Source organism: Callorhinus ursinus, unplaced genomic scaffold (assembly GCF_003265705.2).
Source record: "Callorhinus ursinus isolate GAN/ISIS: 27379988/994484 unplaced genomic scaffold, GSC_fseal_2.0 scaffold13, whole genome shotgun sequence".
Classification (NCBI taxonomy): Eukaryota; Metazoa; Chordata; class Mammalia; order Carnivora; family Otariidae; genus Callorhinus; species Callorhinus ursinus.
In genome coordinates, this window is record NW_027397075.1 from 46973364 (window position 1) to 46996409 (window position 23046).

Consider the following 23046-nt stretch of genomic DNA (forward strand, 5'->3'; position numbering starts at 1 on the left):
CAGGACCACGTTTCAGAAATTCGTGCCACCTCGGCAGAGGGAAAATACCAGAAAGCGTTTCAGTCCAAATGAAGAGATTCGTCAGAAATCCGCCCCTGGTGAAGTTGGAATCTCCCACCCCGCTGGTGACGGAGGCGGATGAGACGGGTTGTGCCTGAGCAGACACTGTGACTCAACATTCTCGCTTGGACTTGAACCACCTCCTGTAGTTAGTACTTACTGGACACGCACATTCAGTGGGCTGTGGATTCCAGGTACCAAACTTGTTATGTATGTTCCAGACACTGTCGTGCCCTAGGGAATGAAAGTTTCTGCTCTCAAGAGCACGTGTACGTAGCCTTGAGAGTCTTCTAGAGAAAATGTCCCACCTGCTGCTACTTAGGAAACTAATTTTGAAGCAAAACAAACCGAAAGACTCCAAAATATTCATTATTAAAGTGAAAATGAAACTCGGGGTATCTAACTATGGGTTTAATCTAAAAAAGTGCTGCTATCTAGAAGCCTAAAACCTTCTGCATCTTCTTTTTAATGCCTCTTAATATCATTATTGTGGGGATGTATATCCGATATATGCCTCAGATATACCAGATGCCTCTCAGTACAGGGGAAATACTACGTAATGCTAAACTTTAAGGAATATGTGCATTTTAATGTCTTCCTTGGCCACCCTATATAAATTGCCACATGCCACCAACCCCCACCCCCCTCCTTCTTAGTCCCCTTCCCTGCTTAATTTTTCTTCTTAGTGCTTACCACTATCTAAAATGTCCTATATTTTACTTATTTTTTTTTTCCGGTTATTTTCTCCCTCCCCACTAGAAGGTAAGCTCCATGAGGGCAAGTCTGAAAATTTATTGCTATTTCTTAAATGACTGCAGCAAACAAGCATTGAATTACCATTGAATATTTTAAATAATTACTTGCTTTGTAAATGAATCCATTTCTTTTTTAAAAACATGCGAATTTCCCCTGCAAATGATTTTCTAAACATTGATTAGATAAGATTTCATATTATGAAGCTGTGTTCTCTGAATGAACAAACAACTAAATGTGGAATCTAAAGTCTTCAATCTTAGTTAAGAAGTTTGTTTTATGGGTTTCTGAAAAAGATACTGATCGTGGGCGCCTGGGTGGCTTGGTTGGTTAAGCAACTGCCTTGGGCTCAGGTCATGATCCTGGAGTCCCAGGATCGAGTTCCGCTTCGGGCTCCCTGCTCAGCAGGGAGTCTGCTTCTCCCTCTGACCCTCCCTGTCTCCTGTGCTCTTTCTTTCTCATTCTCTCTCTCAAATAAATAAATAAAATCTTTAAAAAAAAAAAGATACTGATCGCATTGCTTGATATTCCACACAACTTATTATTCAACATTCAGAAGCATTTTTAAAATACCTTCATGTACCATGAAACTTTCTACATAGCTTGCAGAAAAGTTGTTTAGAAATGGAATCCAATGGGTAGAATTTTAAATGGACCTTTCTTTGCTTGTGCCAGTCATACCTCCATTCCAGATAGTCACAGTAATCATTCAGATATCTGCAAACTTCTCACCCGCTTCCTGAAACCAGAAACTGGCAGATTATATTAGGCCTCTCATTTCCCCATTAGCCAGTGTGTGTTGGCGATTGTCTTCTGCTAGATCTGAAGGATAACTTCCCTCTCTGCACAGAGGCAGCTTCCTGAATGTACTTCTGCAAGGAGGCCATTCTTTCTGATTGTGTAGGCCTCTTCTGTCTAGAGATAATTTGCCTTTTCTGTGTCCTTAGCAAGAAGGATGGGGTTGAGAGTCCTCTGGGTATCCTGGATAACAGCCAGCATCTAATTTCCCTCCACATTTTTACCACCTGGTACCTATTCTACTCTCACCCACTTTGTCATTTGCCTTTCCTGCCCATGGCAAAGCTCTGTATCTGAAACGATCACCATCTATGCGGAGGGGGTTTAGAGTAGTGGAGAAAAGCATATCTAGAGATAGGCTACCTGGATTTGAATCCCAACTTTAGTACTCACTAGCTGCCCAACCTTGGGCAAGTTACTTGGCTGTTTTATAAGAGTACATGCTATTATGAGGAATAAAGGAGTGAATGATGCCTGGCACATGGTTTAGACATTCTTAGTTATAGTTTTTAAGGTAGTTTATATGGTGGTCCAGGGTCTGGATCCAATTGGCCTGGATTCAAATCCTAGTTCTTTCACTTTCTAGCTGGATGACTTTGGACCAGTTACTCTGTGCCTCAGTTTCTACAACTAGAAAATGAAGACCATATTCTTCATAAAATTGTTGTGAGAAATAAATGGCTAATAAGTATAAAGTGCTTAAATAGTGCCTGACCTCTGATCTATAGTAATCAGTACTATACTCAGTAAATGTTACCCAAAGCTATTATCAACTCATGTCTGCCCTCGAAGTTATATCTTGTTCTCATGTTATCTTAGATTTGACTCCATCTTGCCCTTGAAGCTTGCTTGCATTGTCCTGGAGTTACTCCAAGCTCTCTCTGACTGAATTTATGATTTTAGAGCCCCTCTCTGGAAGGTACTCTGAGAATGTTAGTATACACAGTGGTGTATACTAACTACCCTTGGCCTAACAAGAGGAAGATTTCTTATCAGAGGTGGTCAGCAGTTGAACAGACAATATCCAGGCAACAGATGCTATCTGTGTTGGACCATGTGTGTTGTGGATAGGATGCCTGAATTCCATAGAAAATTGAACTATGTGGGGCGCCTGGGTGGCACATTTAGTTGAGAATCTGACTCTTGGTTTTGGCTCAGGTCGTGATCTTGGGGTTATGGGATCGAGCCCTGCTTTGGGCTCCATGCTCAGTGGGGAGTCTGCTTGAGGATTCTCTCTCCCTCTCCCTCTGCCCCTCCCTCCCAAATAAATAAATCTTAAAAAAAGAAGAAAATTGAACTATGTGAGATTTAAAATTTTTTCTGACTCTAAATTTCTATGATATATGAAAAGTAAAATAAGATATTTCCAAAGAAAGGATTAGGCAAAATTCATATGCTTAGTTCGACAAAGTTCAATAAGAATGGAGTACAGAAAGGGAAAAACCAGCAGTATCTCTTTGTAGTATCATTCCAGTCTCTTAACCTTGCCTTCTCTCTCGAAGCTTCAATGATAGATACTTATTAACCAGTTTAGGTATGAATCATACTTTATATCATATGTTTAGAGGTATAAAACATAAACCTTACTCTCTGCCAGAGAGGACAGTACGGGGAGCATCACTTGGCTGGGAGTCGAGAGGAGATTGAGCTACATTATGGGTGTGGAATGCCAAGTCTGAGAGAGACTTGAATAAGTAACAGTTCAGCAATATGAGATCTGATATGGCATTCAGGAACCAAGGTCCAAGATGCTATCAAGTGTAATGTGGCTGTTCCTGAGCAAAGGTTTCCTGCAGTCTAAGAGGATAAGATGTAAACCAGAACAATGCTACTAGATGTAAAATCCACCATGTATCATGGGGAGGGGGGTAGATTTTAGCAGCCTTGACTTCAGTTTACATCACTATTACTGTGCTCTGTCCACCTGAGTGGCCAGATCTCTGCTGTTGTACTCTGTGGAAGGATTAAGTTGGGAATGGAGGAGTAGAGGAGGCTGGAAATCAGAATCCTCCCATGTGTACTTTATTTTCCCCATCAAGACATTGTGTGTGTGTGTGTGTGTGTATGTGTGTGTGTGTGTGTGTGTGTGTGTAACACTTGCAGACAAGAATCCCAGGGTTTTCCCTTCTGTGTATTTTTGTCTTGCTTCTTGAGTTCTTACAAAGAAACCAAATGGAAGGGATGGGGTTGGGAACTGAAATTTCCAACCCTTTAATCAGTTGGTTTGTTCTCCTGGCAACCAACCCCATCCCTAGGTACCTTCCAAAAGTCATTTCATTAGTATTACAAGGAAATCATCAGAGAAAAGTCCCAAGGTTTGAGAAGCTCTGTGCAAGAAACTTTGTTGTGAAAGCCAAATATATTGTTCTTACTATAAATCACAAAAACACATCAGCATTGTAGCTGGTATGTATTAGCAAGGCTAATTCCTGATCCCCAGGCTTGGGAGTGTGAGGTTGCTATTGTACCACCCGTTTGGTCAGAATTACCAAAGGAGGGCGCCTGGGTGGCTCAGTTGGTTAAGAGTTACCAAAGGAGCTGGGTGTGGCTGAATATGCAGACTGGAGGCCATACCAAACACAGAGGAGGACTAGCACAGGGAAGAAGTACACCACATTAGTCCACTCGGTGCCTCTAGTATGCCATGTTCACATTTATCATGCAATCTGACTCATGATCTGCTCTCCATCTTCCATTAATTTAGCCAAATCCCACCCATCCTTTATGGTCCAGGTCAGTTCAACTCCCACTCCCTTCCTTAATCTATCTCCATGATTGGAGCCCCTAGAGATACCATCCTCTTCTGACCATTAACACCCCTGGAGCTACTCACTGAACATTTCCTGGTGGTTACCTAGCTTTTCTTTGCATATTTTAGCCCTTATCGAGAATTGAGCATCTTGAAGCCAGGGACTGGATTTTACTTTATAACACCCTCAGTACCTAAAAACCTTTTTACATGGCAGTGTAGGGGCCCAGGACAGGATGCCCCAAAATGGGCCACAGTGGCATGTTGATTACTTTGAATTAAAGCTACTGAAGAAACAGCCAGTGCAAGGACACTCTGACCTTCCTCGCTCCTGCTGAAAATGGGAGATAAATCTCCTGTGTGAAAAGTACCCTCCCTGTACCAGGAGGTGGAGAGATAGGGAATCCTTATCACCAGAAATAGGGAATTTAGAGCCAAGAAGGCCATATAAACAAACCCTGTTACTTTTTACTAATTTACTACCTCAGCCCCCATTCTGTTTAGAATTTCATATTAATTGAGGGTCTGAACATAAGTTTTCTTTTTCCTGTCTACTCCTCACAAATCTATTGTCTCTTTGACTAAAAAGTATAAAAACTGCTTGTTGTGGTCATTTCCATAGGTTTCAGTTTCCTTAGGTCTCAATTTCATTACCCTCCATGGGCACATAATTAAAATTTGGGGTTTTTTTTCTTTTCCTGTTAATCTGTCTCATGTCCATTTAATTTTTAGACCAGATAAAAGAAATTTAAAGGGTACAGGAATATTTTTGCTCCTGGACAACAATTCATTTCATACAGAGTCACTGGCATCTAACTCAACAAATGCTTTTAGGTGACAGTGACTAATAGGAAAATGGCCAGCTCCATTATTGCGAAATTGTAAAATTTAATTTATATCAGAAGTTAAATCAGGCCCAAAATGTAAATAAACACACTTTATTTTATTTACTTATTTTATTTAAAATCAATTAGCCAATATATAGTACATCATTAGTTTCAGATGTTGTGTTCAATAATTCATCAGTTGCGTATAACACCCAGTGCTCATCACATGTACCCTCCTTAATACCCATCACCCAATTACCCCATTCCCCCCCCACCTCCCCTCCAGCAACCCTCAGTTTGTTTCCTATAGTTAAGAGGCTGTCATGGTTTTTCTCCCTCTCTGATTTCTTCCCATTCAGTTTTCCCTCCCTTCCCCTGTGGTCTTCTGTGCTGTTTCTTATATTCCACATATGAGTGAAACCATATGATAATTGTCTTTCTTTGATTGACTTCTTTCGCTCAGCATAATACCCTCCAGTTCCACCCACGTTATCCATTGATCTGTCCATGGACATCTCAGCTCTTTCCACAGTTTGGCTATTGTGGACATTGCTGCTATAAACGTTGGGATTCAGGGGCCCCTTCAGATCACTACATTTGTATCTTTGGGGTAAATACCTACTAGTGCAATTGCTGGGTTGTAGGGTAGCTCTCTTTTTAACTTCTTGAGGAACCTCCATACTGTTTTCCAGAGTGGCTGCACCAGCTTGCATTCTCACCAACAGTGTAAGGGGGTTCCCCTTTCTCTGTATCCTTGCCAACATTTGTTGTTTCCTGACTTGTGAATTTTAGCCATTCTGACTGGTGTGAGGTGGTATCTCATTGTGGTTTTGATTTGTATTTCCCTGATGCCAAGTGTGTCTGTTGGCCATTTGTATGTCTTCTTTGGAGAAATGTCTGTTCATGTCTTCTGCCCATTTCTTGGCTGGCTGTTTGTTTTTTGTGTGTTGAGTTTGATAAGTTCTTTACAGATCTTGGATACTAGGCCTTTATCTGATATGTCATTTGCAAATATCTTCTCCCATTCTGTCAGTTGTCTTTTGGTTTTTGTGGACTGTTTCTTTTGCTGTGCAAAAGCTTATTATCTTGATGAAATCCCAATAGTTCATTTTTGCCCTTGCTTCCCTTGCCTTTGGCGATGTTTCTAGGAAGAAGCTGCTGCGGCTGAGGTCGAAGAGGTTGCTGCCTGTGTTCTCCTTTAGGATTTTGATGGACTCCTGTCTAACATTTAGGTCTTTCATCCATTTTGAGCATATCTTTGTGTATGTGGTGTAAGAAAATGGTCCAGTTTCATTCTTCTACATGTGGCTGTCCAATTTTCCTAACACCATTTGTTGAAGAGACTGTCCTTTTTCCATTGGATATTCTTTCCTGCTTTGTTGAAGATTAGTTGACCATAGAGTTGAGGGTCAATTTCTGGGTTCTCTATTCTGTTCCATTGATCTACGTGTCTGTTTTTGTGCCAATACCGTGCTGTCTTGATGATCACAGCTTTGTAATATAGCTTGAAGTCAGGCACTGTGATGCCACCAGCTTTGGTTTTCTTTTCCATCATTCCTCTGGTTATTCGGGGTCCTTTCCGGTTCCATACAAATTTTAGGATTATTTGTTTCAGCTCTGTGAAAAATGTCAATGGTATTTTGATAGGGATTGTATTGAATGTGTATATTGCTCTGGGTAGCATATATATTTTAACAATATTTATTCTTCCAATCCATGAACATGGAATGTTTTCCCATTTCTTTGTGTTTTCCTCAATTTCTTTCATAAATGTTCTATAGTTTCTAGAGTACAGATCCTTTACCTCTTTGGTTAGGTTTGTTCCTAGGTATCTTATGGTTTTTGACACAATTGTAAATGGGATCAACTCCTTAATTTTTGATTCTTCTGTCTCATTGTTAGTGTATAGAAATGCAACTGATTTTTTTTTAAAGATTTTATTTATTTATTTATTTGAGAGAGCGAGAAAGAGAGAGAGAGTACATGAGAGGGGGGAGGGTCAGAGGGAGAAGCAGACTCCCTGCTGAGCAGTAGGGAGACTGATGCGGGACTCGATCCCGGGACTCCAGGATCATGACCTGAGCCGAAGGCAGTTGCTTAACCAACTGAGCCACCCAGGCGCCCCTGATTTCTTCTTTTTAAATTTAAATTCAATTAGCCAACACATATCATAGTTTCCGATGTAGTATCCAATAATTCATCCGTTGTGTATACCACCAAGTGCTCATCATATCACGTGCCCTCCTTAATGCCCATCACTCAATTATCCCATCCCCTGAAAATGCAACTGCTTTTTGTGCATTGATTTTACATCCTGCCATGTTTCTGAATTCCTGTTTGAGTTCTAGCAATTTTGTGGTGGAATCTTTTGGGTTTTCCATATAAAGTATCATGTAATCTGCGAAGAGAGAGAGTTTGACTTCTTTGCCAATTTGAATGCCTTTTATTTCTTTTTGTTGTCTGATTGCAGATGCTAGGACTTCTAGTATTATATTGAACAACAGTGGTGAGAATGGGCATCCCTATCCTGTTCCTGACCTTGGGGGAAAAAATTGCAGGTTTTCCCTGTTGAGAATGATATTCACTGTGGGCTTTTCGTAGATGGCTTTTGTGATATTGAGGTATGTTCCCTCTATTCCTACACTGTCGAGAGTTCTAATCAAGAAAGGATGCTGTATTTTGTTAAATGCTTTGTCTGCCTCAATTGAGAGGATCATATGGTTCTTGTCCTTCCTTTATTAATGTGTTGTGTCACATTGATTGATTTGCGAATGTTGAACCACCCTTGCAGCCCAGGAATAAATCCCATTTGGTCGTGGTGAATAATCTTTTTAATGTACTGTTGGATCCTATTGGCTAGTATCTTGGTGAGAATTTTGGCATCCATGTTCATCAGGAATATTGGTCTGTAATTCTCCTTTTTGGTGGGGTCTTTTTCTGATTTTGGGTCCAAGGTAATGCTGGCCTCATAGAAGAAGTTTGGAAGTTTTCCTTCCATTTCTATTTTTTTGAAACAGTTTCAGAAGAATAGGTATTAGTTCTTTAAATGTTTGGTAGAAATCCCCCGGAATCCACCTGGCCCTGGACTCTTGTTTGTTGGGAGATGTTTGATTACTGCTTCAATTTCCTTACTGGTTATGGGTCTGTTCAGGTTTTCTATTTCTTCCTGTTTCAGTTTTGGTAGTTTATAAGTTTCTAGAAGTGCATGTATTTCTTCCAGATTGCCTGATTTGTTGGCATATAGCTGGTTATAAAATGTTCTTAAAATTGTTTGTATTTCCTTGGTGTTAGTTGTGATCTCTCCTCTTTCGTTCATGATTTTATTAATTTGGGCCCTTTCTCTTTTCTTTTTGATAAGTCTGGCTAGGCGTTTATCAGTCTTATTCTTTCAAAGAGCCAGCTTTTAGTTTCATTGATCTGTTCTACTCTTCTTTTGGTTTCTATTCCATTGATTTCTGCTCTAATCTTTATTATTTCTTTTCTTCTTCCAGGTTTAGGCTTTATTTGCTATTCTTTCTCCAGCTTCTTTAGGTGTAGATTAGCTTGTGTATTTAAGACTTTTCTAATTTTTTGAGAAAGGCTTGTATTGCTATGTACTTCCCTCTTAGGAATGCCTTTGCTTCATCCCAAAGGTTTTGAACAGTTGTGTTTTCATTTTCATTTGTTTCCATGAATTTTTTAAGTTCTTCTCTAATTTCCTGGTTGACCCATTCATTCTTTAGTAGGATGCTCTTTAACCTCGAAGTATTTGAGTTCCTTCCAAATTTCCTCTTGTGATTGAGTTCAAGTTTCAAAGCATTGTGGTCTGAAAATACATAGGGAATAATACCGATGTTTTGGTACCAGATGAGACCTGATTTGTGACCCAGTATGTGATTTATTCTGGAGAATGTTCCATGTACACTTGAGAAGAATGTGTATTTTGTTGCTTTAGTATAGAATCCTCTGTATGTATCTGTGAAGTCCATCTGGTCCAGTGTGTCATTCAAAGTCCTTGTTTCCTTGTTGATCTCCTGCTTAGATGATCTGTCCATTGCTGTGAGTGGGGTGTTAAAGTCTGCTACTATTATTGTATTATTATCAATGTGTTTTTTTTTTAAGGTTGTATTTATTTATTTAACACACACACTCACACAGAGAGAGCACAAGCAGGGGGAGCTGCAGGCAGAGGGAGAGGGAGAAGCAGGCTCCCCGCCAGGCAAGGAGCCTGATGCGGGGCTTGATCCCAGGACCCTGGGATCATGACCTGAGCCAAAGGCAGATGCCCAACTGACTGAGCCACCCAGGCACCCCCAATGTGTTTCTTTAGTTTTATTATTAATTGGTTTATATAATTGGCTGCTCCCAAGTTAGGAGCATAAATATTTATAATGTTAGATCTTCCTGTTGGATAGACCCTGTAAGTATGATATAGTGTCCCTCTTCATCCCTTACTACAGTCTTTGGTTTAAAATCTAATTTGTCTGATATAAGGTTGCTACCCCAGCTTTTTTTGGATGTCCATTAGCATGATAAATGGTCCTCCACTCCTCTCACTTTCAATCTGGAGGTGTCTTTGGGTCTAAAATGAGTCTCTTATAGACAGCATATTGATGGGTCTTGCTTTTTTGTCCAGTCTGATACCCTGTGTCTTTTGATTGGAGCATTTAGCCCATTTACTTCAGCGTAACTATCAAAAGATACTAATTTAGTGCCATTTTATTATCTGTAAAGTCACTGTTTCTGTATATTGTCTCTGTTCCTTTGTGGTCTATGTTACTTTTGGGCTCTCTTTGCTTACAGGATCTCCTTTAATATTTCTTGCAGGGCTGGTTTAGTGATTACAAATTCTTTTAGTTTCTGTTTGTCCTGGAAGCTCTTTATTTCTTCTTCCATTCTGAATGACAGCTTTGCTGGATAAAGTATTCTTGGCTGCATGTTTTTCTCATTTAGTGCCCTGAATATATCATGCCAGCCCTTTCTGGCCTGCCAGGTTTCTATGGTAGGTCTGCTGCCAGTCTAATATTCCCACCCTTGTAGGTTAGGGAGCTCTTGTCTTGAGCTGCTTTCAGGATTTTCTCTTTATCTCTGAAATTGGCAAGCTTCACTATTATATGTCAGGGTGTTGATCTATTTTTATTGATTTTTGAGGGGGATTCTCTGTGTCTCCTGGACTTGAATGCCTGTTTCCTTCCCCAGATTAGGGAAATTCTCAGCTATGATTTGCTCAAATGTACCTTGTCTCCCTCTCTTTCTTCTTCCTCTGGGACTCAATAATTCTAATATTGTTTCATTTTATGGTATTGCTGATTTCCTGAAGCCTCCCCTCATGGTCCATTAGTTGTTTTCCTCTCTTTTCCTCAGCTTCCTTCCCTTCTATCATTTTATCTTCTATGTCAGTGACTCTCTCTTCTGCCTCATTTATGCTAGCTGTTAGAGCATCCATTTTCGACTGCATCTCAGTTAAAGGAATTTTAACTTCGGCCTGATTAGATTTTATTTCTGCACTAAGAGATTCTCTAGTGTCTTCTATGCTTTTTTTCAAGCCCAGCTAGTAACTATATAATTGTTATTCTGAATTCAATTTCTGACATTTCATTATATCCGTATCAATTAGCTCTATGGCAGAGAGTATTACCTCGGGTTCTTTCTTTTGCTGTGAACTTCTTCTAGTCATTTTGTCCAGACAGGAATAAATGACAAAGAGAACAAAGTCAAAAATATCAACCATGACCCCAGCAAAATACACCCTAGACAAATCTGAAGAGGTAAGAAACCAAAAAAGAAAAGAAAAGAAAAAAAAAGGTAAAAAGAGAGAATATAATCTCACAGGTGGACAAAACAGGGTGATCCACTTGGTCCTGGGTATATTTTGGTCTGTTTGTTAGAAGATACTAAATCCCAAAATTATAAAGAAAGAAAAACTTTTATATATATATATAAAAGCAGTGAAAGGAAGCCAAAAATGAAGAATATATCTATAAAATGTAAATGTAAAAATGAAAATTAAAAAAAAGACTTAAAAACAAAGAGTTGATAAAATAAGAAACAAGTTGAATAGGAAAAAAAAGGAAAAAGAAAAAGAAAATTTTAAACTGAAAGACTAAAGACTCATGAGAAAAAAACCCTCAATTTCTATATACTATTTTCCCCAGCACAGGAGTTTTTCAGTTCTGAATGATCCGTAAACTTGGTATTTGCCTAATGTTCCTGCTGATCTTCTGGGCGAGAGGCTTGTTGCACTGATTCTCAGGTGTCTTTGCCTGGGCAGAGTTGCAGCACCCCTTGCCAGGGGTTCTGGCTCAGTGTAAGCTGCTTCTCGTTGCTCAATGTGGCTTTTGTTCCCTGAAGACTTTTCCTGCCGCTTTAGAGGATGAAAAAAAAAAAAAAGTAAAAATGGTAGCACCTGATCTCCAGAACCAGAGCTAGACAGTCGTGGCTCCCACTCTTCAGTACACCCTCCGGGAAAGGCAGTCAGTCCCTTTCATGTGCGCCAAACCCCGCAGACTCCTGCGGTGCACCCTGCATCAATGCTCCCAGGGAGGGGAGCAGGGTCTCACCGGGGCCCTACGGCTGGCTAGGCCCCTACTCGGGAAGCTGTTGCCGGATCCTGCACGCACCTGCGCCGCCGCTCCCCTGGGGGAAGGAGCAGGGTCTCCCAGGGGTTGTCGCTTGCTGGACCTCTGCTTGGAGAGCAGTTGCACAGTCATGCCGCACTCCCAGTTTATGGCCACATCCAGCTGAGAGGCCACTCAGGGGCTCACTAATTGTAGCCAGTTTCCCCACTCTAATGCTTGGGAGCTCTGCCACACTCAGGCACCCCTGGTCCTTCTGTGACCCCGGGGATCCTGAGACCACACTGTCCCACCTAGGATTCTGCCCAATTTGCCACCTGAGCACCTTTCAGGCAGGGACGTCCCTCACAGAAGCAGACCTCTAAAAGTTCCGATTTTGCACTCCGGGGCTGTATCACTTTCCGGTAGCCGGCTTCTGGAGGCTCCATCCCCTCCGTCGTTTATCTTCCCCTCAGATTCACATCTCCGCACCTCCTACCTTGCAAAAAGCGGTCTCTTTTCTATTTGTAGAATTGCAGCCATTCTTTTCTTAGATCGCCAGTTGAGTTCACAGGTGTTCAGAATGAGTGGATAGATAACTAGCTGAATTCAAGGGACCAGATGAAGTACAGGTTCCCTATTCTTTCACCATCTTCCCTCTCCCTCCTAAACACACTTTAAATTCAAGTTTACATATTTGGCCATGATTGTGCATGCCTGGTGTTGTATCTTATAACCTTAGAGTAGGAATGAAGTAAGACCTTGGTGAGGTTTGAAGTGAGTAGCTATCGGGGAGCGGAAAATTTCCCCTTACCCTCTTAGTTAAAAATGTTAAAATATTAAAACAATGTAAGACAGATTAACAGGAGAAAACAAAGTTAATTAATGTACACATGGGGAATCCACATAAACATAAGACATTCCAAAGACAGTCAGGCAAAATGAAGTATATATGTCATCCCAAATTAAGGAGAAGGGGTATGGGTTTAGTAATTCAAAAGAAAGGAAGTAATTCACAGGAAGATGAAACAGAGCAAATGTCTGGTGAACAGATGTTTTCTGGGCCATACAGAAACACTGGGACACAGGAATTTTAACAATCTTGGCTTGGTTCCTCCCTTCCTACCACACCTAGTCCATATTATCATGTAGTTGTCTGTGGAGCAGGTCCTCTATCTCAATTCTTTTAGAAAGTTAGGGGTGTGAAAATGAGTAAAGGAAACCTCATTTCAAATGGAGTCTCAAAGCCCTGATGGGGGTGGGGGAAGGGTGGGGAGCTCTCACACATCCTTGCAGCCTGAATAACCAGTAGGGAAAAAGAAGATAAGAATTATCTTGACAAGGGAGGACATTTTCTACCTAGGTATTTATCTCCTGCTCTTAAGAAAAATAAGAAAGAGCCCTCTGTGCCCCAGCAACAATGCGTTAGTCACTGTTTACAGCCAATGAGAGCCCTCCACAACCCCAAACTCTTGTTCTTCTCCAATGAACTTTTGTTCAAAATAACCCTCCCCAATTTCCTTCTAAAACTTAATAAAAGCTAACCTTCCCTTTGTCTCTTTGGACTTGCCTGTGGCTCACCATAGCTTGCTTGTCCTGAATTGCAATTCCTCTGCCATTCCCAAATAAAGTAACTGACTATTTTATTTGTGAGGTTGACAGGGGGAAGGTCAAAGGTTCTTCCTGTGCCTTTTGGGCCTTGATTTCAAAATAATCCGCATGCCAAAGCAGCACATCCTGGGTGGCCTGCCCTAAACCTCAACAGTTTCTTCCTCTGAGGCTTTCTCAGTAAGTTTCACATATTGAAAGCTGAGCTGGTGGGTGTGGAAAGTTAGTAGCTGAGTGGCAAGAGATCCATAAAGGGAGAAAACAACAAATAGAATGAGGATAAACAAACAGAAAAGAACAAATTGAAGCCCATTACCCCACACCCCGTTAGACCAGTCTCCTACTCCTGGGAATAGGTCAGTCCCATATAGTGGGTAAATTTAATTTATCTGATGAAAATTACTAATCTTTTCTTTTAACAGGTTGAAGTTAGACATAGAAGTGACATTTTTCACCCATGATTACAAATTCCTCCTTGTTGAGCTAAAGAGACACATTTTGGGGTGGCAGATTTCACTTCCCTACAGTCCTGCCTTTGAAATTTCCCCAAGAAGGTTCATCGTCCAGAAGTCGAACTGGTAGATTGTTTCATCTCATCGAACTAGGTTCTTGGTCCTAACAATAGGTCAGTTCAGTAAATTCCTTTCAGTAGGTCATTTTGCAGATAGACTCCCAAAGTTAGGCCTGTATTATGCAAATAATCAGGTATTGAATAAGAGGCATTTCTGTGGGAACAAAGAAAAACAACAGTTAATGGGTTAATGATTAGAGTACATTTTAAACCAGTTTCTGAGTTCTGAGGGTAACCAGTTGAGAAGATTTCTAGATGTCAGGCTTACGCATTTCGAGATGGAGTGAAGGCAGCCATGGATCATCTGATACTTTCCTAGTTTGCAGGTTGAATGTCTCTGGTAATTTTTCTGAGTGGCCCCCACAGCAACAGGCAACAAGGATGGTCCATACATGAGCTATTGTAATTCCCCTGAAGTTCATGTATCAGGTTGTCCAAATTTAGTTTGCATGGCTTTGGGAAAAGCACAGTTTTAGCTCTTAATGATCCTAAGACAGGATAGTAGGGGAAAAATTGGAAATAGGAATTTGGAGATTTGTAGCTAGAAGACTTTAGGCTCCAGTCCAGTTTGTGATGAATAGTATTAGCTTCTAATATCCACAAAGGTGTGTTATTGAAACGTAATTTTTCTATTTATAAATACTGTCGTTTCTACCAAAGATAGCCAAATTAAGACTAATCTGTTTGCAAAATAAGTCTACTTTGAATAAACTTGGCCTGATTATTTACATAAAGACTAGCAAGAATAGCAACTGATCATTTACGCTCCTTTAAATTTGCTTCCTGGAACTTTTCATAAGGCATCTCCAGGTTGAACTCTTAACTTCTCAAGGTGAAGAGGTCAAACCAAATACTTGCCATGAGTCTTGTAATACCTATAGATTTGGGTTAATTCCTCTCTTTTGGTGTCTCCCAAAAATCCTGAGGTACTTGCACCTGCCAGGAAGTGACCTTCCTTACTCATCTGATAAAGCTGCTGGGAACTCTGTGAGCAAGGTACCAAGGTGATATTTCCAAGGGGTTTAATTGACTCCATAAAGTCAACCTTAGTTCCTTAAAGCTATACCTGAGTCTATGCATGCCTCTTTTAAATATGACATTCCAGGCAAAGCCTCTGTAATATAACCAGCTTCCAATTGTGTCCTGTTACAAGGAGAACAGATTCTTATTGAACTTGGGCAAATAACTATATTGCCATAGAATATAAGAATATTCACTGAGTGTTTCTGAATTCTGGAGAGATCAGGTAGGGAGAAAAAGATATTTCAATTCTGCTTACAAAGGTGTAATTTACCAAATTGCTGTAAGTCATAGTTAGCTTAAGAGGAAAGGCTTCCTTCTATCTGGAAAACAGAAGATTAAAGAACCAACTATATTTTAAATAAAAAGTCATAAAAATTATAATCGTCCTCATCAGTTCATTTCGTCCCATATAATTCTTGGTCTGCTTGAATTCAGTCTTTTCATTAGTTTCAGAAACTTACCTAGTTTTATGGATATTTACATCTATTTAATTCATTTATTAATAATCAGACTTAGCTTGCTTATGAAAATTTCACGAGACATTAAAGCAGTTAGCCATCATCTTAAGTTACTTTTTGCTGGCACATTTGGTAACAAAGATAACATGAGCTTGTTTGACTTTTAGTAAACCAAAGTGGAAAAGTATCATACTTTATGCCAATAACTCTAAAGACATGTCTATATATTTTTTTCAGCATCTGCATCACACTTTTTTCCTCTTTTTTAATTGAAGTGTCATTAACATACAATGTTACATTAGTTTCAGGTGTACAATATAGTGAGTTGACAATTGTATACATTACTCAGTGCTCATCACAATAAGTGTGCTCTTAATCCCCTTCACCTGTCTCACCCATCCCACCCCACCCCACCCCACCCCACCCCACCCCCTCCCCTCTGGTAACCATCAGTTTTCTGTATTTAAGAGTCTGTGGGGCGCCTGGGTGGCTCAGTTGGTTAATCGACTGCCTTCGGCTCAGGTCATGATCCTGGAGTCCCGGGATTGAGTCCCGCAGAGCAGGGAGCCTGCTTCTCCCTCTGACCCTCTTCCCTCTCGTGCTCTCTATCTCAAATAAATAAATAAAATCTTAAAAAAAAAAAAAAAAGAGTCTGTGGTTTTGGGGCACCTGGGTGGCTCAGTCGTTAAGCATCTGCCTTCGGCTCAGGTCATGGTCCCAGGGTCCCGGGATGGAGCACCGCATCGGGCTCCCTGCTCAGCGGGAAGCCTGCTTCTCCCTCTCCCACTTCCCCTGCTTGTGTTCCCTCTCTTGCTGTGTCTCTCTCTGTCAAATAAATAAATAAAATCTTTAAAAAATAATAGTAATAAATTAATAAAACCGTAAAAAAAGAGTCTGTGGTTTGTTTGTCTCTTTTTTTCTGTTTGTTCATTTGTTTTCTTTCATAACTTCCACATATGAGTGAAATCATCTGATATTTGTCTTTGTCTGACTGACTTTATTCCACTTAGTGTTATATCCTCTAGGTCCATCCATGTCATTGCAAACGGGAAGATTTCATTCTTTGTATGGCTGAGTAATATTCCATTGCATATATTGTGTGTTATATAATATTCCATTGTATATATTACATATATATCACATCTTCTTTATCCGTTCATCTATGGCAGGACACTTGGGTTGCTTCCATCTTAGCTGTTGTAAATAATATTGCAACAAACATAGGAGTGCATATATCTTTTCAAATTAGCATTTTCATTTTCTTTGGGTAAATACCCAGTAGTGTGATTCCTGGATCATATGGTAGTTCTATTTTTAATTTTTTGACAAACTTCCATACTGTTTCCACAGTGGCTGCATCAGTTTACATTCCCACCAACAGTGCATGAAGGGTCCTTTTTCTCCAGATCCTCACCAGCACGTGTTGTTTCTTATGTTTTTGATTTAAGCCATTATGATAGGGTGAGGTAATATCTCATTGTAGTTTTGATTTGCACGTCCCTGATGATGAGTGATGTTGAACATCTTTTCATGTGTCTGTTGGCTGTCTGTATTTCTTATATTAATTAAACCAACAAATTTAAACTTAGCTTTTATTTACTGAAAATTTTCCTAGATCACAGGAACTTGAAAAACAGGTTACTTTCTATTATATTTTTGAGATTTAGAAATGCTTAATTTTAGGCCAATTAAATAGAGCTCTCTTACAAATTAATTTTGGTAATACTATCAGGAGGTAGAAAAATACCATATTTATAATTTATAAAGCAGAGGTTTTTATAGCTTTCCATTTTAAAATTTTAGCTATGAATCAGGTATAACAATATAAAAACTCACTAGTTTGTAAGTTAAGTTTATCTGCTTGGATAGCTACAGCTTTTTACTCATAATATTTGTGGAGAAGGCACATGATTTATATTCGTCCTTGACAAGTAATCTTATAGAAGCTGTGGAGCACTTTGTATTTTTTAAAAGGTCCCTAACCCGGTCCCCCATGTAGTCTGAGGGTTGGCATTGTTTTAGATACCTCCCGGGGTGTTTATATTTCAAATACAAGGTAAGATTCATATCTTGAAAGGACAGAGAAAAAATGTAAGTTCCTCCAAGAAGGACTTTGGTTTTTTAAGGCCAATAATTTTACAAGCCTTATGAGAAAATAGGGGAAGTTTTAGGACTGGTAAAAAGGAATAGATGGACTTTGCATTGCCTCTAGAGCTGCATTTTTTAATTTAGTAAAGATTTGTAATATAAGGATAATTGCTGTCCAGTTTTTCCCCCAAGGAATAACAAGGGGTTGATCTGCCCACCCAGTTACATTAGCTCCAATTTGCTTTATTTCTCTGGATTGGTAAAAAGAAAACCACAGGCCCAAAATGGTGTTATGTAGGTTAAGGCCCCATGTCAGTAAACCAAGGCTTAATACCTAACCTGACTGCAGTTTCTTTAACCCCCCAGAATTTTTAACCAGTCAACATGGGAATTTCCTGGGGCGCCTGGGTGGCTCAGTCGTTAAGCGTCTGCCTTCGGCTCAGGTCATGATCTCAGGGTCCTGGGATCGAGCCCCGCATCGGGCTCCCTGCTCCGTGGGAAGCCTGCATCTCCCTCTCCTACTCCCCCTTCTTGTGTTCCCTCCCTCGCTGTGTATCTCTCTCTCTCTGTCAAATAAATAAATAAAATCTTTAAAAAAAAAAAAAAGGGAATTTCCTGGTCAGCACTAGGAAGTTTACTTAGGAGGGTGACCTTTCCTAAAACAATGGATTCTTTGCTAATAATTTCCTTTTTACCCACTTCCTCTCTCCCCTTAAAAACCTTTTTCCTTTTCTGCAGCCCTTTGGAGCTCCCCTCTACTTGCTAGATGGGATGCTGCCTGATTCATGAATTGATTAAATAAAGCCAATTACACCTTCAAAAATTTCCTCAGTTGAATTTTTGTTAATTAACAGATTTGGTGGCAGTGATGGGATCCAAAGTGAACTTCTGGCAGCATTTGGGGACAACAAGAAATACAGGTGCGGTACCCACAAAAACTTTGAGTTCACTCTCTTTCTCACATTTCCAAGGGCTATAGGTGAGTTCCTCTTGGTTCTGAGCTGTCAGTTCTGCCTAGAGCTCACGAGGGCTGGCAGTTTTGCTTGGAAGCCTGACTGAGCTGGCAGAAAGTTCTGCCCAGAGCCAAGGCCCTAGACCTTTCAGACCATAGATCCCCTGGGGGGAAAAACCTCACCAAGGTTCCATGGGAATTGATGGTATGCGCACAGGGCCTTCTTGTCGTCAAGATGAAGTAACATCTCTTGGTAACTGCCAATACTTTAAGGTGCACATGTTTGTTTGTCTTGTTTTATGGAGATAAAGGCTACTGCTAGAGGGGATCTCAGAGGCCAAAAAGCCACAAAAATCGGTGGGCATGGGTCAAGCATTTAAAGGCTGCTGGAGCTCTGGCCACCTCAAGAAGACTCCTGTGATAGGATAAGTGGGTCACAGAGTGGGTTAGATTGACACTGGGTCACCTGCCAACCTCAAGAAAATTTCAATGCAATGAGGTACACTGTCAAACACAACCCCCAATCCAGTGGCATGTTCCTTTTAAGTATTACTTTGGCTCTAAGAAACCCAAAGGCTTAGCTAATGGGATCCTTAAATCCTAGAGTCAAGTGTGCCACCTTTCAGCACATTTTATGTCTAAGAGCTATAGTCCGGGAAGTCGTAGATGTGTAGCAAAAACAGCAAATCTTACTAAGCTGGTTTTGTGTCCTGAGGAACTTCGGTCAGTAACCATCAGGTTGAAGACCCCAAAATAAGCGTGGACAAAAATGTTGGTTAACTCCATTTGCGGCCAAGGTCCTGCCAAAGTGCTGCCAGCCCTTAGGAGAATTACAACAGAGAAGAACAATAACCAGGATGGGGAAGGTTCCAATTAGCTACAATCATTTAAGAAGTGCACTTGAAAAGGTTCCCAAATTAAGCAGAATGGGACACCTGTTTTAATTGGCAAGCAGAAGCCTCCAAAAGGTTTTCAAAATTCCAAAGTAGTTTCATCAAATGACTCTCAGTGCAAAAGGCTAATGAAAAATTAAAGCTGTAATGGTACTTAAAACACCGTAAGACTGATGTAACTCCTACTGCTTCTCTCTTTTCCTCTTTGGAGTGCTCATTCTACTAATTCTCTGCTTAATTGTTTTTCTATCTCTAAACAGACTACACAACCATGAACAAAAGTCTACCAAGTGAATGGCCTTACAGACACCCCCATATCTCCCTTCAAAGTAGAGTCCCTATATGGGTCCCTCCTAGAGTTGTCAAAACTAAGGAATTTTCTGGAACACTGCTATGTTATTTCCTTAAACAGCCAAAGAGAAACTGGTAAATACCTGCAGAGGGGATCCCAGAAAAACTGGCAGAAGCCCGCAAAGGGCGAAATTCCTTATCAGAATCAGCTCTTCCGAATCTCTGTCTGTGGTGCACAGTCAAGAGAAGACAATAACATTTCCATTGTCCCTTCCTTTCCAAATCCAGACCTACTGACTACTGATCCTTTCTCTCCCAGGGAAAGCTACTGTCTTCTTGCTTGACTCATTTTCACAACGGGGCCTGGCTTTCCGCCTGCCTGGGACATGCAGGTTGCTGATTCTCTCTTTTGGCTCTCATTGGGAGCAACTCTGGATTTGGGGAAAGTAATAAATATCCTTTGCATCCTGTCTGAGGACCCCTCTTACACCAAAGGGGAGTTATTCAATACTGCCAAAAATATCTAAAGTTAAAACCATGTACGCAAAGGGAAAAAGTAAATTGAAGACAATGTAGTTGAGTAGATTACAAAACTAGAAATGCAACTCTAAAGGCAATTCAAAGTTCACCTATTCTTTTACCAATCCCAAAACTTCCCCTATTACATGACTTTAAACTATTGGCTTTAGGAAACCAAAATCCTTCAAAAAACAAAAACAAAAACAAAAAACCTTGCATTCTTTCTCTGTCGCTTAGAGTCATACATCTTATCACGTATTTAAAACACAAACACAGCTCACAATTGCCTGAGACTGAAAGAGAAAACAGGGAAAGAACCCCTTTTCACATACAAACTGCTGAAAGGACCCTTGTGCCCAAACTCCAGTAGAGTCTCCTTAAGATTAATTCAAGGGACACATAGAAATCTTAAAAATTTTCTCCACAAAGATCCTCCACTGTAGGGTCTTTGCAACTATCTGTGTGTATGTCTCTCTGTCTGCATATATGTAGTAAATGGGAGCTACTGTTCTACCTCCAGATGGTGCTGCTAAAATTAATTTGCCCAGGCAAGTGCTTGTAAGGACTGGACATCTAAAACTCTCAGAAAGATAAAAACTAACCAAAATGTGTTTTTTTCAAGTTCTCGTGATCTGGAAAAATACTGGTTTGGGTTGTTGGTTTAATTGAAATAGGTGTGTCTTTAGAGTTAACAGCATTAAAATTAAAACTTTAATTCTGCCTGGGTTTACAAAAAGTCAAATAAGTTGATGTGATCTCTGTTATAAAATGTAAAAAAAAAAGGGGGGGGCATCTGGGTGTCTCAGTTGTTTAAGCGTATGACTTCAGCTCAGGTCATGATCCCAGGGTCCTAGGATTGAGTCCCATATGGGGCTCCCTGCTCAGCTGGGGAGTCTGCTTCTCCCTCTGTCCCTCCCCACCCCAACCCCGGCTTGTGCTCCCACATGCTCTCTCTCTCTCTCAAAAATAAATTTAAAAAATCTTAAAAAATAAATAAAAAATAAAATGTTGAAGAAAAAAAAAAGAAGAAGAAAAGAAAAACCCAGCTTGGGAGAATTAACTGACCTTGATGTCTCATGAAGTTTTTTGGGGGTAATCTAAACATAATTATTAAAAACAAGTAAATTAAATAGGTGTAAATAAAATAAAATAAAATAAAATTTTAGGTAAACTTTTAAGTAGTCTCCCAAATCTTTTTGGTAACCTAAAACCCTAAAGTTTTGCTGAGTTATGTTAAATGATAAATTAAGTTAAATTCATTAAATATCTAGATCATTTCTAAATAATATAAAATACTGAAATGTCAATTACTGGACATAGATTTATTTGCTTTTTGGCTTCCTTATTACAGAGAAACTAAAGATATGTTTGGGTCTGTTAGTAAACATGCTTGGGATTTATTAAATATTATATGATGGGGGGTGGCTGACTGGCTCAGTTGGGAGAGAACATGCGACTCTTGATCTTAGGGTTGTGAGTTTGAGCCCCATGTTGGGGGTAGAGATTACTTAAAAATCAAATCTTCAAAAAGAAAAAGATTGTACTATGAAAAAGTACATTTCTAAAAATTGTGAAATATATTCATCAGTATACCAACTTAAAAAAAAATACTGGTGTAACAGAGTTCATCATTGCTTATTTAATAGCTTTCACTAGAAATTAAGGGTTTCTTTTTTTTTTAAGATTCTACTTATTTATTTGAGAGAGAGAGAGCGAGAGAGAGCATGAGAGGGGAGAGGGTCAGAAGGAGAGGCAGACTCCCCACTGAGCAGGGAGCCCGAGGTGGGACTTAATCCTGGGACTCCAGGATCATGACCTGAGCCAAGGCAGCTGCCTAACCAACTGAGCCACCCAGGCGCCCGAAATTAAGGTTTCTAAGAGCCAAAAAATTCTAGTAAGGGAAACAACACTCCATGCAAAAGAAGTAAGATGTGTATTTTTGGTTAAAATAAGTAAGAGGGATGGGAATACATTTTAGTTGAGAGAGAAGAAAGTAATCCTGTCCTAAAGTGAGGCTGGTTATTTAAAGATGGAAACCTCAGGACAAAATCCAAACGTAAAAAATGAAGTTGCAAAAGATTTGTGAAAAAGGAATCGTTGGAAAGGAATTTTATGGGTGGTCAGGACTAAGATGAAAATGAGTATGTTTTAATATCAAAAGTAAGTTGGTACAAAATCAAAATTTGTTTTCCTCTCTGTTAAAAGGACAAAGGGTATTTTTTGTTGGTTTGTTTGTTTAGACTTTTGGTCTGCTTAAGTCTTTTTAACCTGGAATATTCCAAAAGATTTGCTAAACTAAGTAGGCTCATTTGATATGTTAAAATATATAGGAAGCATTGCCAAATAAGAAGTAATACTAAGTTTTCTTTATGTTGTATTTGTAAGATTTGGGCACATGTGAAAGCCCATTCTGCTTCTACAAACAATGGCCCCTCACTACCAGACGTTTGCTATCCCGGTACCCTTGTAACATAGCAATAGTCCAATCCTGAATCTGAGAAATTGAACAATGGCTGTAAATTAAACAGTCAGGGATATGGGAAAACCAAGACAGCTGCTCGGTTTTCCCCAGGTCCCTGGCAAGTCCCATTTTTTGGGTTTTGCATTCCTTTACCCAGCATAAGGAATTTAAGATGACTCAAGTTATAAATAGACATTGGTGAGGAGACTTTTATAATAGTGCAAGAACAGTCCACAAGCAATATCTGACTTGTCAGGTGCATAATCCTAAAAAAATTGTTTTTGTCTCCAGCAGCCTCAGACAAGACGACTTCCCTTTGGACCCTTTGAACACCTACGGCTGGACTTCATTCAACTGCCACTTCATATGGGTGATCAATATGTTCCTGTTACTGTTTGTATGTTTTTCCATATGGGTTTCCCATGGCAAGTCAGGTGACTTTACAATGGGTAAAAAAAAAAA